Source organism: Triticum dicoccoides, chromosome 1B (genome assembly GCF_002162155.2).
Source record: "Triticum dicoccoides isolate Atlit2015 ecotype Zavitan chromosome 1B, WEW_v2.0, whole genome shotgun sequence".
Taxonomy (NCBI): Eukaryota; Viridiplantae; Streptophyta; class Magnoliopsida; order Poales; family Poaceae; genus Triticum; species Triticum dicoccoides.
The window spans coordinates 154,534,777-154,554,163 of record NC_041381.1 but is presented as its reverse complement, the minus strand read 5'-3'; the positions used below and the strand labels follow the sequence as shown (position 1 = coordinate 154,554,163).

At 42.4% G+C, this 19,387-nt stretch overlaps 1 long non-coding RNA gene across 1 annotated transcript; it reads left to right on the top strand.

Moving 5' to 3' along the window:
• Positions 1-11,304: 11,304 nt before the first annotated feature.
• LOC119303004 lies at positions 11,305-14,215 on the top strand. Its single transcript, XR_005147807.1, has 4 exons — positions 11,305-11,512; positions 11,606-12,008; positions 12,149-12,284; positions 14,016-14,215. It is a non-coding gene; the product is annotated as an uncharacterized LOC119303004 (long non-coding RNA).
• The last annotated feature ends 5,172 nt before the right edge of the window (positions 14,216-19,387 follow it).

Genomic DNA, 19,387 nt, shown 5'->3' with positions numbered 1-19,387 from the left:
AAGTGACAAAAATCCTACTGAGTGGTGAGTCCGCCTCTCACTCGGGGGCTTAGCTGCAGTCCAGTACTCACCTAAGTGACAAAAATCCTACCGAGTGGTGAGCAACCCTCCCACTCGGAGGCTTAGGTGCAGTCCAGTGCTTGCCTAAGTTTGAAAAATCCTACCGAGTGGTGAGCGATCCTCCCACTGGGAGGCTTAGCTGTAGTCCAGTACTTGCCTAAGTTTGAAAAATCCTACCGAGTGGTGAGCAATCCTCCCACTCGGGGGCTTAGCTGCAGTCCAGTACTCGCCTAAGTTTTAAAAATCCTACCGAGTGGTGAGCGATCCTCCCACTCGGAGGCTTAGCTGCAGTCCAGTACTCGCCTAAGTTTGAAAAATCCTACTGAGTGGTGAGCAATCCTCCCACTCAGAGGCTTAGCTGTAGTCCAGTACTCGCCTAAGTTTGAAAAATCCTACCGAGTGGTGAGCGATCCTCCCACTCGGAGGCTTAGATGCAGTCCAGCACTCGCCTAAGTTTGAAAAATCTTATCGAGTGGTGAGCAATCCTCCCACTCGGGGGCTTAGCTGCAGTCCAGTACTCGCCTAAGTTTTAAAAATCCTACCGAGTGGTGAGCGATCCTCCCACTCGGAGGCTTAGCTGCAGTCCAGTACTCGCCTAAGTTTGACAAATCTTACCGAGTGGTGAGCAATCCTCCCACTCGGGGGGCTTAGCAAAGTGCGGGTCGTCCACGACCACCACTTCAGGGCTACACCGTCAAGAAGAAGGACGAGATTGTGCGCACTGTCAAAGGCCCATCCAACGGCTGGCGCCAAAGCAGACGACTGACAGGAACGTCAAGACCATTGCTGAGTGCCTTGCTGGTGAACTGAGATAGGAACGTCAAGACCATTGCTGAGGGCCTTGCTAATGAGCTGATCAATGCTGCTCAAGGATCGTCCAACTGGTCGACTGCTGATTCCTCTTCAGAAGCTGTATCAAGCAAACAGAAACCAATCCGAGAGAAGAACAAGTTCGATCAGTACCAGCTAAAAAGAGTTTTAGTTCTCTTAGACAACCGCCGACTGCCCGCAGTCGATGGCGGTCTCGAGGACTACACCCAGTGGGTGCACTAAGCGTGCCCCCACTGGAGTAATCTCCACTCGGTATGGCCTGACTAGTCCGAGTGATAAACAACAACAAAAAGATAGGCTCTAAGACTCCCGCCGACTGCCCGCAGTCGACTGCAGTCTCGGGGACTACACCTAGTGGGTGCACTCAGCATACCCCCACTGGAATGGTATCCACTCGAAATGGTCCGCCCGGTCCGAGTGACGGCCAAACAACAAAAAAAAGACATGTTCCAGGCGTGAAGAAATTCTGAGTAATCAGTTACTCGATGCAGGACCAGCTCCAAATCACTCCAAAAAAATTGCTATAAGGTGAGTTCAACGCTCCTCCGCGGACCCGTTTGAGCTCATTTCACTCGGACACCATGCAGTCTGGAATCCGTCAAGGCAACACACGGAGATAAGACCGCCGGGTGACCAGAGGAAGTTCATAAGTGCCTCTGTAGCACTCGACTCATCTGGGAATTCACCTCGACTCGACCCGCTCAACCTCGACCGATTCGGGGGCTAATGACGAGGACATGTATTAGGGGTAGGGTAACAGGCCTGACCTAAAGACCCTACCCATGGACACCGTACACTTTGTACCGGGCCCCTGGGCCGGATCGGCGTTCAGATGTACCGCAACTTGAAAGTCACTCGGACGACAACGACCACTTGGAGCACGACACTCCACTCGACGAGCTCATTCCACTCGGCCGTATAACTCACTCGGATATGCGAAGACCAATAGTCAGCATGACGGTTTTGTAGTGGCCATGTATTATGGCATTCATGCCCCACTTTGTAACATAGGAGGTGAGGGGGTGGCGCACTCTATATAAGCCACCCCCACCACTAGACTGGGGGCTCTTTTTTTCTTCCACCTCTCTCTCTTTTCACCATTACTCTCAGGACTTAGCTCAGGCATGGGGATCCGCTCCTCTCTCTCACACACACATTGTAATCTCCGGATATATACTCAGATAGCCTCTCCGGAGCACGAGACGTAGGGTTGTTATCTCCACCGTGAGAGGCCCGAACTCGTTAAAACCACCGTGTCACCCATATGCATCTCGATAGATCATGCTCCGTTGCCCTATACCTTATTATTGTCGGAATCGTTCCCACGACACCAACTCCTAAACCAACTCCGAAGAAGAGGGGTGTTCTATTTCTCAGACCTGAAGATATGCAAGAGGCAAAGAAATCTATGAAAGAAAAAGGTATTAAAGCTGAAGATGTTAAGAATTTACCTCATGTTGAAGAAATACATGGTCTTAATTTACCACCTACTGAAGAAACACATGGTCTTGATAACCCGACACAGGTAGTAAAGGTAAATTCTCTCTATAGATATGATAAAGTTGAAATCCCGTCTACTAAGTTTGCTAGCCAATGCTTGGATGAATTTGATGACTTTATGGCTAGACAAGAAAATTTCAATGCTTATGTTGGTAGAGAATTAAAGAGTAATGCTTACATGATTGGACGCTTGAGTGATTATATGGATAGAGTTAAAGGTGAACTTAAACTCATTAGTAAATATGCTTCTATGGTTACCACTCAAGCAGAACAAGTACTTAAAGCTCAAAGTGATTTGCTTGATGAATTAAATAATAAACATGATTTTGCTGTTAGAGTGGCTACTAGAACTGGTAAAATGACTCAGGAACCTTTGTATCCTGAAGGCCACCCTAAGAGAATTGAGCAAGATTCTCGGAGAAATAATGTAGATGCACCAAGTCCTTCTAAAAGGAAGAAAAAGAAAAATGATAGGACTTTGCATGCTTCTAGTGAACCTGTTGTAGACACACCTAAGAATCCCAATGATATTTCTATTTTTGATGCTGAAACACAATCAGGTGATGAACATGAACCTAGTGATAATGTTAATGATAATGTTCATGTTGATGCTCAACCTAGCAATAATAATGAAGTAGAGACTAAACCTGCTGTTGATCTTGATAACCCACAATCAAAGAATCAACATTATGATAAGAGAGATTTTGTTGCTAGGAAGCACGGTAAAGAAAGGGAACCATGGGTTTAGAAACCCATGCCTTTTCCTCCTAAGCCATCCAAGAGAAAGGATGATGAGGATTTTGAGCGCTTTGCTGAAATGATTAGACCTATCTTCTTACGTATGCGCTTAACTGATATGTATGCTTAAAGTGAATCCTTATGCTAAATACATGAAAGATATTATTACAAATAAAAGAAAGATACCGAAAGCTGAAATTTCCACCATGCTTGCTAATTATACTTTAAGGGTGGAATATCAAAGAAACTTGGAGATCCAGGAGTACCAACTATACCATGCTCCATTAAAAGAAACTATGTTAAAACTGCTTTATGTGATCTTGGAGCCAGTGTTAGTCTTATGCCACTCTCTTTATATCATAGACTTGAATTGAACAAGTTGAAACCTACTGAAATATCTTTGCAAATGGCTAACAAATCAACTGGTATACATGTCGGTATTTGTGAGGATGTGCCTGTTGTGGTTGCAAACGTTACTATTTTAACGGACTTTGTTATTCTTGATATTCCCAAGGACGATAGAATGTCGATTATCCTTGGTAGACCCTTTTTGAATACTACAGGGGCTGTTATTGATTGCAACAAAGGCAATGCCACTTTTCATGTTAATGGTAATGAGCATATGATACACTTTCCAAGGAGACAACCTCAAGTTCATAGCATCAATTCTATTGGAAAAAGTCCAACTCTTATTATTGGAGGTTTTGAATTTCCTTTTCCTACTGTCAAGAAGAAATATGATATTCTTATTATTGGGGATGTTCATATTCCCGTTGAGGTAACCTAGTGTTATTCGAAATTTCTCCGATTCCATGTTATTCAGAATGAGTTTGTTAACAAGACTTGATCAACCTTGTTAGTAGATTCCTTTTGATGATCATGAGATGGATGAAGTCAGAAGGCACAACCTTCTGTACCCTCTTTTTACTTTCTGTTATTTAGAATAAATAAAGCAAAAATAGTATTTTCTGTCTGTTTTCTGAATTATCCATGCAATAGAAAATATCCTGAAAATAAAATTTCTCCAAATGCCCTGCAAATTTAATATGATTTTTTCTGGAATATTTGAGAATATTTTGCACTGAGTACACAGCAGGGGGAGCTGTCACCTGGCCACGAGGGTCCAGGGCGCGCCCACCCCTACAGGGCGTGCCCCTTGCCTCGTGGGTCCATGGTGCCCCCCTCCACTTATTCCTGCACCCACACACTTCATCTTTCTCCCAAAAAATCACCATCCAGCTCAAGCACGAGTTCTAGCTCACTTTGCTGCCATTTTTGATCTCCTTGCTCAAAGCTCCATTCACAAAACTGCTTTGGGAGATTGTTCCATGGTATGTGACTCCTCCAATGGTCCAATTAGTTTTTGTTCTAGTGCTTTATTCATTGCAAATTTTTGCTGCCTAGGTGACCCTGTTCTTGAGCTTGCATGTCAAATTTATGAGGTCCCAAGTAATTCTAATGCATGATATAGGCTCTAGGCACTTGTGGGAGTAGTTGCTATCAGTTTTGTTGAGTTTGATTCACCTTTATTTTGAGTTGCTAAAAATTTCAGAAATTTTCAGAAAAAGATGAAGAGATTGTTCTTGAGGGGCTCTTCTAGCCAAGGCTCTAAGGATAAACAAACTAAGGAGAATGAAAAGGCCAAGTATAATCTTCCTCGTGTAGCGGAAGTACGACCGTGTGAATGGCCTTGCGATGATTTCTTGAGAGCAGCCGAGATTTATGATGACTTTTATTCTTTGGCTGATAATGCAGGCTTCACCGACTTCCTCCACGACCGGATCGAATAGTATCTCTTACTCACCAATACTTTCGTGCAAAACTTCTACTATTATCCTAAGAAATCACCTCCTTCAGTAGCTTTTCATTTATATGATGTGGCTAGGGAGATGTCATTACGTGATTTTTGCGCGGTTTGCAAAATACCCTTCGAGGGCATCTTAGAGGAACCGCATCGTAAATATGTGGATGGTTTTATTGATACCATTACTGTAGGGGAATTGAGGAAGGTTTCCGATGCAAGAATTACTAGCATACATTTTCCTATTTTACGCTACTTTGCCATATTTGCTAGTCGATGCTTAATTGGTCGTGGAAACTGTGGAAACCTTAGTGTTCCTGATATTATTATTATGTTCCATGCTTTATTCCATGATAACTCTGTTAGTATGGGTGCTATTATTTCTAAATGATTAAGCCTGAACCGTACAAAGGGCCCCATCTTTGGAGGTATCTATAATGCACGCCTTGCTAAACATTTCAGGATACCCATTAGGCATTTTGAGAAGGAGGAAAAGCTGCTGCCCCCTACTTTTCTAGATTATAAGAGCATGGTAGCACATGAGTTTATTGTTATTAATGATGATAAGATGCTTTTGTATAATTTGAGATTTAATAAGAAACATAGTGAGACTATTATCTTGCCTGCGCCCTCTTTGTTTGATTTAACTGCAGGCCATTACCTCGTCTTGCCGACGGTCGTTTACGTGTACCGAGGCCAGACATCAGCCCCAGAGCCTGAGCCAGAACCACCACTTGATCCTCATCGTCCATCATCTTATTAGCGGGATCCGGAGGAGATCGCCAGCCAGTGGCAATATGATGGCACTCCTCAGTACACCGGAGAGAGTAGCCATGATCCATGGCCATAAACCAACTTAGGCCAAAAGCCTAAGCTTTGGGGAGTACGTATTTCTCACCGATATTACATTCATGTTCACACACTCATTCTTGTTGTTGGTTCTCATACTCTTTCATTGTACTATCCATGCTAGTTTAAAGTCTTTTTCTAGCTTTCTTCTTGTGTGTTTGATAAACCTTAAGAAAAACAAAAAAAATTAGTTAGTTTAATTTCCATGCTTGTAGTAGGAATTAAAAAGAAAACCCAAAAAAATTTCTCGTTCTTCTTTTACTTGTTGGGACCTTTCCTGTGTAAATAGTTTTATTTCTTTTCTTTCCTTTGGGGGTCGAGAGGAGAAGACCATAATGAAAATGTTTAGTGGCTCTAATATGCGTGGTTGTTGATTTAACCAAGAGCCCATATTACCTTGTCTTCTCCCTTGAATTGAATGCTTGCAGATTCCATCTTAGTCCAATGCATGTGCACTATTATTATTATACACATCGTTTGGTCGTGCAAGTGAAAGGCAATAATGACATATATGATGGACTGATTGAGATGAGAGAAGCTGGTATGAACTCGACCTCTCTTGTTTTTGTAAATATGATTAGTTCATCGTTCCTGATTCAGCCTATTATGAATAAACATGTTTGCAATGACAATTAGAGATTATAGTTGCTTATGCCATGCTTAATTAGCTAGAAGCTTATAATGGTTTACCTTGCGTGCCAACATGCTATTAAAATGGTTGTGATGTGGTATGATAGGGTGGTATCCTCCTTTGAATGATTCAAGTGACTTGACTTGGCACATGTTCACGCATGTAGTTGAAACAAAATCAACATAGCCTTCATGATATTTATGTTCATGGTGGATTATATCCTACTCATGCTTGCACTCGGTGTTGATTAATTTTAATGCATGTTCATGACTGTTGTCGCTCTCTCAGTTGGTCGCTTCCCAGTATCTTGCTAGCCTTCACCTGTACTAAGCGGTAATACTGCTTGTGCATCCAAAGTCCATAAACCCCAAAGTTATTCCATATGAGTTCACCATACCTTCCTATATGCGGTATATACCTGCCATTCCAAGTAAATTTGTATGTGCCAAACTCCAAACCTTCAAATGAAATTCTGTTTTGTATGCTCGAGCAGCTCATGTATCAACTAGGGTTGTCTGTATCTTCCATGCTAGGTGGGTTATTCTCAAGAGGAGTGGACTCCGCTCCTCATTCACGAGAAAATGGCTGGTAATCGGGATGCCCAGTCCCATGCTCAAAATTAAATCAAAATAATTAAACAAAACTCCCCCAGGATTGTTGCTAGTTGGAGGCACCCGTTGTTTTGGGCAAGCCATGGATTGATGCTGTTGGTGGTGGGCGAGTATAAACTTTACCATTCTGTTTGGGAACCGCCTATAATGTGTGTAGCATGGAAGATATCGAGATCTCATAGTTGTTACGTTGATAGTGAAAGTATACCGCTCAAAATGTTATTCATCTCTATTTTAAAATCGAGCTCTGGCACCTCTACAAATCCCTGCTTCCCTCTGCGAAGGGCCTATCTATTTAATTTTATATTGAGTAATCACCCTGTTATTAAAAAGCACCCGCTAGAGAGCACCACTATCATTTGCATGCATTACTATTAGTTTATATTGGGTATGACTATGATTGGATCTCTTGTACCATGAATTACAATGTTTACTCAGTCCTTGATCTTTAAAGGTGCTCTGCATTTATGTTTTGCGGTCCCAGAAAGGGCTAGCGTGATACCATCTTGTTATATCATATGATGATTGTTTTGAGAAAGTGTTGTCATCCGAGATTTATTATTATTGCTCGCTAGTTGATTATGCCATTGACATGAGTAAACATGAGACCTAAGTGTTACTGTGAATATGATTAGTTAATAATCTTTGCTGAAAACTTGAATGCTGGCTTTACATATTTATAACAACAAGAGCAAACAGAGTTTGCAAAAGTTTTTCTTTATCACTTTCAGTTTGTCAAATGAATTGCTTGAGGACAAGCAAAGGTTTAAGCTTGCGGGAGTTGATACGTCTCCGTCGTATCTACTTTTCCAAACACTTTTGTCCTTCTTTTGGACTCTAACTTGCATGATTTGAATGGAACTAACCCAGACTGATGCTGTTTTCAGTAGAACTGCCATGGTGTTATTTTTGTGTAGAAATAAAAGTTCTCGAAATGACCTGAAAATCCACGGAGCAACTTTTCAGAATTAATAAAAAATATTGGTGAAAGAATCAACGTCATGGGGCCCACACCCTGTCCACGAGGGTGGGGGGCATGCCCCCTCCCCTAGGGCGCGCCCCCTACCTCGTGGGTCCCCTAGACGTCCACCAACCTCAACTCCAACTCCATATATTTGCTTTCGTGGAGAAAAAAATTAGAGAGAAAGTTTCATCGCGTTTTACGATGCGGAGCCGCCGCCAAGCCCTAATCTCTCTCGGGAGGGCTGATCTGGAGTCCGTTCGGGGCTCCGAAGAGGGGGATTCGTCGTCGTCATCATCATCAACCATCTTCCATCACCAATTTCATGATGCTCACCACCGTGCGTGAGTAATTGCATTGTAGGCTTGCTGGACGGTGATGGGTTGGATGAGATTTACCATGTAATCAAGTTAGTTTTGTTAGGGTTTGATCCCTAGTATCCACTATGTTCTGAGATTGATGTTGCTATGCTTAATGCTTGTCATTAGTGTCTGAGTGCCATGATTTCAGATCTGAACCTATTATGTTTTCATGAATATATGTGAGTTCTTGATCCTATCTTGCAAGTCTATAGTCACCTATTATGTGTTATGATCTGACAACCCCGAAGTGACAATAATCGGGATACTTCTCGATGATGACCGTAGTTTGAGGAGTTCATGTATTCACCATGTGTTAATGCTTTGGTCCGGTACTCTATTAAAAGGAGGCCTTAATATCCATTAGTTTCCATTAGGTCGCCGCTGCCGCGGGAGGGTAGGACAAAAGGTGTCATGCAAGTTCTTTTCCATAAGCACGTATGACTATATTCGAAATACATGCCTACATTACATTGATGAACTGGAGCTAGTTCTGTGTCACCCTATGTTATAACTGTTACATGAGGAATCGCATCCGACATAATTATCCATCACTGATCCAATGCCTACGAGCTTTTCACATATTGTGCTTTGCTTATTTACTTTACCGTTGCTAGTGTTACAATTACTACAAAACTGCTACTGTTACTTTTGCCACTGTTACCGTTACTTCCATACTACTTTGCTACTAAATACTTTGCTGCAGATACTAAGTTATCCAGGTGTGGTTGAATTGACAACTCAACTGCTAATACTTGAGAATATTCTTTGGCTCCCCTTGTGTCGAATCAATAAATTTGGGTTGAATACTCTACCCTCGAAAGCTGTTGCGATCCCCTATACTGGTTATCATGCCACAAGTATGTTGCACTATCATTATCAACTTTGCATCTTTTGGCATCAATATTATGAATATGTTTATCACTACGATCAAGATTCAATAAACCATCAACATTGGGTGTATGACCATAGAAGGTTTTATTCATGTAAACAGAATAACAATTTATTCTTTGTCTTAGATGAATAATCGTATCGCAATAAACATGATCTAATCATATTTATGCTCAACGCAAACACCAAATAACATTTATTTAGGTACAACAGTAATCTCGAAAGTATAGGGAGTGTGCGATGATGATCACATCAATCTTGGAACCACTTCCAACGCACATCGTTGATACGTCCATTTTCCAGCATGCTTTTATATAAATATTTATTGCATTATGGGCTGTTATTACACATTATATCTCAATACTTATGGCTATTCTCTCTTATTTTACAAGGTTTACCATGAAGAGGGGGAATGCCGGCAGCTGGAATTCTGGCTGGAAAAGGAGCAAACGTTGGAAACCTATTCTGCACTACTCCAAAAATCCTGAAACCCCACGAAACCTATTTTTGGAATTAATAAGAATTATTGAGCGGAAGAACTACACCAGGGGGCCCACACCCTATCCAGGAGGGTGGGGGGCGCCCCCCCTACTCGACGCGTCCCCTGTCTCCTGGGCCCCCTGGTGGCCCTCCGGTGCCCATCTTCTGCTATATGAGGGCTTTTACCCTGGAAAAAATCGTGGGCAAGCTTATGGGACGAAACTCCGCCGCCACGAGGCGGAACCTTGGCGGAATCAATCTAGGGCTCTGGCGGAGCTGTTCTGCCGGGGACACTTCCCTCCGGGAGGGGGAAATCATCACCAACGTCATCACCAATGATCCTCTCATCGGGAGGGGGTCAATCTCCATCAACATCTTCACTAGCACCATCTCCTCTCAAAACCCTAGTTCATATCTTGTATCCAATCTTGTATCAAAACCACAAATTGGTACTTGTGGGTTGCTAGTAGTGTTAATTACTCCTTGTAGTTGATGCTAATTGGTTTACTTGGTGGAAGATCATATGTTCAGATCCTTTATGCATATTATTACCCCTCTGATTATGAACATGAATATGCTTTGTGAGTAGTTACGTTTGTTCCTGAGGACATGGGTGAAATCTTGCTATTAGTAGTCATGTGAATTTGGTATTCGTTCGATATTTTGATGAGATGTATGTTGTCTTTTCCTCTAGTGGTGTTATGTGAACGTCGACTACATGACACTTCACCATTATTTGGGCCTAGAGGAAGGCATAGGGAAGTAATAAGTAGATGATGGGTTGCTAGAGTGACAGAAGCTTAAACCCTAGTTTATGTGTTGCTTCATTAGGGGCTGAGTTAGACCCATATGTTTAATGATGTGGTTAGGTTTACCTTAATACTTCTTTTGTAGTTGCGGACTCTTGCAAGAGGGGTTAATCATAAGTGGGATGCTTGTACAAGTAAGGGCAGTACCCAAGCACTGGTCCACCCACATATCAAATTATCAAAGTACCGAACATGAATCATATGAACGTGATGAAAACTAGCTTGACGATAATTCCCATGTGTCCTCGGGAGCTCCTTCTTCATTATTAGAAATTGTCCAGGCTTATCCTTTGCTACATAAAGGATTGGGCCACCTTGCTGCACTTTATTTACTTTGTTTACTTGTTACTCGTTATTATTTATATTATCACAAAACTATCTATCACCTACAATTTCAGTGCTTGCAGACTGAGAACCGCTTATCATTTCCTTCTGCTCCTCGTTGGGTTCGACACTCTTCTTTACCTACTAATAAAACAGCGATGGCTTCTGGTCGTACGTCGTTGTCATTTTTGCAAAAAAGTCCCTCCGTTTCTTAGAAATTAACCCGCGGTCCTCATCATAAGTCACGCCGAACCGGTATACGGGCGAGAAAAAAAAAACAGCCCAGCCAGCCGCACGACTCTGCCTCACGCCCCCACCTCCTGCCCGCCCGCCTCACCGTGCGCCGCCGGCCACCCCCCGCCGTCAAGCACCGCCATCGGCTACCATCCTCCCTTCGGGATCCCCGAGCGCCCGACCTGGCCTTCGTTCGTCGCCAGCACCCGCGGATCCGGCCGCCCCTCGCCTTCCCCGTCGGTTGCACCTCCCAGCGCTGCCGCACCTGCCAAGCTCCGCCGTCTGGATCCACATCCCCATGGCCAGAACGAGTCCTCCTCGAGGAGCCGCGCATCCTCTACCTACTCCAACTGCGCACGTCCTCTGCTAGGTCGACTCCCGCCGCCTACGACGATCGCTGCCGTCAGATCTGCTCCAACTTGAGCGCCCCCAGGTAAAGCTGTAGATGTCAAATATGCTCTGAACTTTACTGCACAAGCATTCGACAGCATGGTTCTATTAGTGACCGAGGGATTTGGAGGTACAGGTACTGAAGGGTAATGGATTTGAAGGTTGCTATATCTTGAGTTGTCCCATTGTCTTACTAAATTCAGGATTCAACTTAGGAGAGTGTACAGAATATCCAGGTTTGTATTGTTTTCGGTGTATGTTGGTCATGCATCGGATGTCACTCAGTTTCTAGGAAATTCAAGATGGCATGTAAGCTTCTCCTATTTGATGTATTTTTACTTTCTCAAAATCTCTTTATTAATACCAATGATGATTTTATTTCTGCCTGATGACTTGCTGTCATATTGTTTAGCAAAGAAACAGACAAACAAGGAGAGAAAACTTAAACAAGAGAGATGTATGAGGATGTCAGCGTCTCAGCAAACATGTATTGTGTGAGGACACCCTTCGTCCGACCTAATCTTGACGATCATCTGTAGGTACACACATACATGTTCTTCCTGGCCGCCTCTTGGTTTAGTTCACATGTCTTGAATTACTTTGATCCTTTTGGTAACATCAAACTGTGTTGCATAGAAGTAACTGCTAACTGGGTTTGACCTTTGTGAGGAATCTACAGCAGCACTTCGAAACTCCCAGGCTGTTTTCATCAGCAAGCTTACAGCTGACCACATGATGGAACTCGATAATACTACACTGTACGATGTACTTGAGATTCCAATGAATACCCGTCGAAGCGATGTGGTCATCAGCATGTATGCTCTCAATCTCTTGCTAGGGTATTTTCTCTTAAATGATGCTACTGTCACATGATGCATATCATGGTTTTGTTGCGTGGTAATTTGACCTGCACAACACTTGTTGCTATTATCCTTTCGAGGATGCAGAATGATTCTTCAATTTGGGGTGCCAACTATGCTAGCTTTATATTGCTGAATGTAGGAGCTTATTTTTTCTTGTTAGTTATTCAATGATATTGGGCAGGGCATCTCAATGAACTATTCTTTCTAATTCCTGGAGTTACATGTGTGATTGCTTAGACTCTTCTAATAGTGTCATAGTCTGGTTGGTTGCTTGGCTGAAATAGTTTCTTACGGGCCTCATTCTGGACCTGTTCCCACGTATATAGAATATATTTTCTACTGCTTTCATCAAACAAAAAAGTCATAAACATTAAATATTTAAAGTTTTGTCTCGTTCATACTTTCTAGAATCTGAAACTGTACTGAAATCATCATAGAAATTCCGCAAGAATATTAAAGGCACCCGTGTCATTCATCCCTACTAGATGATGAATGCTATTGCTAATTTTTTTCTCAAAGATGCCTCATTTTCATGAAGAAGAAAGCTCAGTAGACTAAAATTCCATATCATTTCTTCTTTTTAAGGAAAACTGACTGCAGGCAGCAATCATAGATGTTCAGCCTATTTTCAGTTGACAATATACTGAATAATTTGGCAGTGAACAAGTACAGAAAACTCTGTTAAGAAGCGATAGTTTTGAACCTGAGTTTACAAAAGAAAATGTACCAATTCGTGTTGAAAATATCTTAGGCATCAAGTCCACCAGGTTTGAGATGTTCACAGAAACATGTCAGTTTCAGGCAACTACAATTCAGAATTGTTTGCCACACTATAACGTTTCAGGAAATCAGAAACATTTCCCATGATGTTAATATGTTGACTAGGGGCCTTTTGTAGCTACTTTAATGAAAATTGTAGTACCACAGTGTCCTGCTGCATATATTAAATTGCAAAGGGAAAGTAATAAAACTTAGGACTTGGTTGTCTATCTGATCCATCAGTAAGCAAGCAGGGGCCATGTTGTCAAGGAATAGAGTTCAAAAACCACCAATCTCAGGAACACTCTGGCCATGTATTTGATTCTGTTAAAGACCCAATATATGATAAGATGCTATTTTCATTTGCTAGGCAACCATGAAAGCGTTTCTGTCCAATTCATAATTTAAATTAGTCATGTGTGTTCTTTTATCCAGTTATTACAATTTTACTCATGTGTCTTCTTTTATTTAGTTCTGTGAGGAAGAAGGGATTACATCGATGTGTAATATGTTCTTTGTTCTACAACCATACCTACATGGGATTATAGTTCAGTTAGAAATTTGAGATTATTTTCCTCTAGAAATGAGCATTAGCCCTCAGAACAGAAACGAACTGCACAACTATGCTCCTACTTAATTACACATTAATCAATATGTTCATTGTTACAGTAAGGTTAGAAACTGCATTTGTGTATTTGTACCAAGCTTCCTTGCTCATCTCATTCTGTGCCTACCATGTTGTATGTCGGAAAGCTGTGGTTTTGATATAGAGCTATAGTTCATCTATATGTTTCTGCTGCCTATATATTATTGATGTGTTTCCCTCACCTGCTATTTGAATGACATAATCCTTCAGATCTTTCCCAAATTTTATGTTAAAGCTAACAAGACCCCCCCTTCCTGTAAATACAACTTTGAACGAAGGAAAGCAATACAGGGCCGCCTTTATATCTTGGGTCACTCCATAGCAGGGAGCAAGAGTGGGCACATCTGAGTTCAGATATTCAGTCACTGTTTTCCAATCCATCTCAAGCTCCACAGGTCCTCTGGAAACTTTTGCCAGAGCAGCCAAACCAGGGCTATCCGGGCTTCAGCTTCCTCCACACTGTCGGAAACTGGTAACTCGCAGTATGTCGACAGATACACTTAGCCTCTAATCACTATTCCAAAGGGACGCTGCATGTTCCTAGATGCATATATTTTCATTACACTGAGATTTTTTTTAGGTATAACAATGGGATTTAAGATATATAATTTTTTTCTGTAGAATTTCTATGAAATCCGAATAAACCATACCTTCAAAGGCCAACATAGTGGCACTTAAAATAAATGCTAATCTGCACTCACGCTGCAATCTGGTGCCCATTCTTCTGGTGATTTGGTCAAAGCTACAACCAAGCAAAGAAATTTTACATGCTATAAGAACTAAGTTTTGGATTTTGTGTTCCCAGGTCTATAATATGCATGCTTTGCCGGTTCCCTGCAAGCACTTTCGGCCATGACCTCAAGTTCTGCAGGTAGGCCGTGAATGTTTTGATCCTTCTCACCGTCCACCGATGATGGCCCGACATAAATCAAGGAAGGAGAAAAGGATGTTGTTGTCATGGTCGTCGGAACGACTTGCCGTGGATGCAGTTATGCACTGGATGACATCAACGGCTAGCCATGGACGAGCACCTCGCCGCCTCCGCAAAATATGGATGCACGGGATTCTGCTACTAACATTTCAGTGTGTTCTGTTGCGGTGCTGTGACATATACACCTTCAGCGCGCATGTAATGTTTGTCAGCTACTACTTTAGATAAATAACCACTGTATTCTATTGTATGTGTAATTGAAATGTTCATGTGTTTAATCATCTGGCAAAGAGGCTCACTGGATGTTTCTTATAATATTCTATCTGTAATAGACATGTACGCATGTATTTAACCATCTGGCAAAGAGGCTCATTGGATGTTTCAAAGTTTACCTTTCTAGAACACCATTTCTTTTCTTCTGAACCAAGAGGTTCCAAGCCAATATGTTGCCAAACCATTCACTGTGTGGGCAAACTTTTACTTTCGAAGGAAGCTCTGACTATTGCCACTCCTTCCCATCACTTTGCAATCAATTCTTGAAGGGAACCATGCAGCCTAGCTGTGCCATCCGTGTGTGTTAAATTAGTTAATTTCTCCCCTGGCTGGATCGTGCCGAACTCCGCATGTAAAACATTTCCCGTCTAATATATTTTTCACAGAGCTCACATACACAGTTCTAAAAAACATGATCTTGATGCATCTGAAGTTGTATTAATTTGTGCAGGAGAACAATATGTGCTTTCTGAATGTTTGCCTGCACACAACCAAGTTCTCTAGATGAGTGTGTGCAGAACTCTACAATCTGAAGAATTAGCTCCTGCAAAATAGATCATCCCCGTGGTTGTTGTGAATGTTTGTGGCACAATCCAAAATTCATAATGCACCAAAGTTATTGTGGTGATGATTTGATCTAATGCTTTTAAATAATGGATTGTACAAATCAGCATTCGAATTTGTACTCAAGGTCGTGATTCATTCCGAGGGATGCTCCGTGTATACTTGCACAATATTGTCTTTCATTTCACTTTTCTGAGTATTGTACAAGCCTAAGATTGACGGATGTGATTGACAGCTGAGATTTTTGTGTTATATAGTAGGATTTTTAACTATCCGTCCGTCACAGCCCTCGCCTTGCGTGTGCATGGTTTTCGATGTCTCACCTAAGATCCCGCATGGAAAAACAGTAGAAATGAAAATCGGGGAAACTGACCCACCCACGCAAACGAGCCGATGAAAAAGTCCCGACAACCAACAAAAGACTCCCAAGCCCACGTGCCCACATATAACAGTAGAAAAGGAAAAACATGTCACCCCAATCCGATCGTTCCATCACCATTTCCTCCATGGCGCTCCAAGCGTTTCAGGCTGAGCCTGCCATCGATCCTCCGTTCTGGCCTCGAGTGTGCCCTCAAGCGCGCCAAGGTCGGCGAGGAGGCACCAACAAAAGAGGATCATGCATGTGGCCGAGACTACAGTGGGAATCTTGGATAACAAAAAAATAATCAAAGATCTGATTCATGGGGAAAATTACATGCTAAAGACTTCTCTTATGTCCATAAGCCAAAACATGGAATAAACTTTGTTCTCTTTTGTTGTAACGCACGGGCATATTTGCTATCTATATCTATATTTATATATATACCTACTAATAAAGTATCGATTGCTTTTGCCCGTTCATTGTCAGCATTTTTATAGAAAAGACCATGCAGTTCTGGGTAATTACCCCGCAGTACTGTTTTAAGTTAAAAACTTTTCGTCTTGGTTCGTTTTTCTTTCTTCTCTCCCGACTTTTTAACAGGAGCTGTGTGGCGCTACGCACGAGACGAGCGGCCTACGGCGGTTGCGGGGCGTGCAGGCAAGGTGCGGGAACACGCGGACAGATTGGGCCTGACGCGAAGCGTGGCAGCAGAGCACGTGATATGGAGAGGTCGCGAAGAGGTAGGTGACGTTGAGCTCGTCGGAGAGAGCCTTGGGGCGGCAATAGCCAGCACGCTGGAGGCGGTTGAGGCATGCGTGGCTGGGGTGGCGTCGGGTGTGCGCTCGCATAGGAGCATGGATGTAAGAGGGGCCACATGAAGGTGGTCGTCGGTGTGCGATGACGCTTTGCCATGGCGGTAGGGAGTGCCTGCTCGCTTTAGGGACCCCGGCGGTAGGGAAGTAGAGTCGGGGGAGCCAGTGAGGTCAACGGAAAGGACGAGGAAGAAATGAGAAGAGGTGGGGAAGGGAACTAGCAGAGGCGCCGGAGCGGGGCAAGTAGGCTCGGGGGCCGCGCTAGGTTGGGATCGATGGGAAGACTGCGTGTGGTTGTGAGCATGTCCATCACAGCGAAAAAGTTTGCAAATAGTTTAAAATGTTAATGAATTCAAAAAATGTTCTTGATTTTAGAAAATGTTCAAGAATTTGTAAAAGTGCTTGTCAATTTAAAAAATGTTCGCGAGTTTAAAAAAATGTTCATAATTTCACGAAATTGAGAGCTATATTGTATCTCGATGATGCAACATAATGTGATCATGTCTGTTGGAGTTATGATTTTTTTCTCCCGTTGCAACGAACGGGCCCTTTTGCTAGTACTTAGCGAAAGGACTACGATAGATCCCCTACACTTGTGGGTCATCAATCATCACTTCACCCTCAACTAGTCTCTATATATTCTGTAACTCCTGTTTCGAGTTACTAATCTTAGCAACCGAACAAGTATCAAATATCCAGGGGCTGCTATAAACACTAGTAAGGTACACATCAATAACCTGTATATCAAATATACCCTTGTTCACTTTGCCATCCTTCTTATCCACCAAATATTCAGGGCCTTTCCGCTTCAAGTGACCATTTCCTTTGCAGTAGAAGCACTCAGTTTCAGACTTTGGTCCAGCTTTGGGTTTCTTCACGGGAGTGACAACTTGCTTGCCATTCTACTTGAAGTTCCCTTTATTTCCTTTGCCCTTTTCTTGAAACTAGTGGTCTTGTCAATCGTCAACACTTGATGCTCTTTCTTGATTTCTACCTTCATTGATTTTAGCATCAAGAAAGAGCTCGAGAATCGTTTTCGTCATCCCTTGCATACTATAGTTCATCACAAAGTTCCAGTAACTTGGTGATGGTGACTAGAGAACTCTGTCAATAACTATCTTACCTGGAAGATTAACTCCCACTTGATTCAAGTGATTGTAGTACCCAGACATTCTGAGTACATGCTCACTACTTTGAGCAATTCTCCTCCACCTTTTAGGCAAAGTACTTGTTAGAGGTCTCATACCTCTTGACACGGGCATGAGTCTGGAATACCAATTTCAACTCTTGGAACATCTCATATGCTCTGTGACGTTTCAAAAACATTTTTGAAGTCACGGTTATAAGCCGTAAAGCATAGTGCACTAAACTATCAAGTAGCCATGATATTGAGCCAGCCGAATGTTCATAATGTATGTATCTGCTCCTACAATAGGTCTGTCACCTAGCGGTGCATCAAGGACATAATTCATCTATGCAGCAATGAGGATAAACCTCAGATTACGGACCCAGTCCGCATCATTGCTACTCTCATCTTTCAACTTAGTTTTCTCTAAGAACATATAAAAACATAGGGAAGCTATAACGCGAGCTATTGATCTACAACATAATTTGCAAAATACTATCAGGACTAAGTTCATGATAAATTAAAGTTCAATTAATCATATTACTTAGGAACTCCCACTTAGATAGACATCCCTCTAATCATCTAAATGATCATGTGATCCAAATCAACTAAACCATGTCCGATCATCACGTGAGATGGAGTAGTTTTCAATGGTGAACATCACTATGTTGATCATATCTACTATATGATTCACGCTCGACCTTTCGGTCCCAGTGTTCCGAGGCCATATCTGTATATGCTAGGCTCGTCAAGTTTAACCCGAGTATTCTGTGTGTGCAAAACTGGCTTGCACCCGTTGTATGTGAACGTAGAGCCTATCACACCCGATCATCACATGGTGTCTCAGCACGAAGAACTATCGCAACGGTGCATACTCAGGGAGAGCACTTATACCTTGAAATTCAGTAAGGGATCATCTTATAATGCTACCACCGTACTAAGCAAAATAAGATGCATAAAGGATAAACATCACATGCAATCAAAATATGTGACATGATATGTCCATCATCATCTTGTGCTCATGATCTCCATCACCGAAGTATCGTCATGATCTCCATTGTCACTGGCGTGACACCTTGATTTCTCCATCATAGCATCGTTGTTGTCTCGCTAACTATTGTTATTACGACTATCGCTGCCGCTTAGTGATAAAGTAAAACAATTACATGGCGATTGTATTGCATACAATAAAGCGACAACCATATGGCTCCTACCAGTTGCCGATAACTTTGTTACAAAACATGATCATCTCATACAATAATTTATATCACATCATGCTTGACCATATCACATCACAGGAAGCCCTGCAAAAACAAGTTAGACATCCTCTACTTTTTTGTTGCAAGTTTTACGTGGCTGCTACGGGCTTCTAGCAAGAACCGTTCTTACCTACGCATCAAAACCACAATGATTTTTTGTCAAATGTGCTGTTTTAACCTTCAACAAGGACCGGGCGTAGCCACACTCGATTCAACTAAAGTTGGAGAAACAGACACTCACCAGCCACCTATGTGCGAAGCACCTCGGTAGAACCAGTCTCGCGTAAGCGTACACGTAATGTCGATCTAAGCCACTTCATCCAA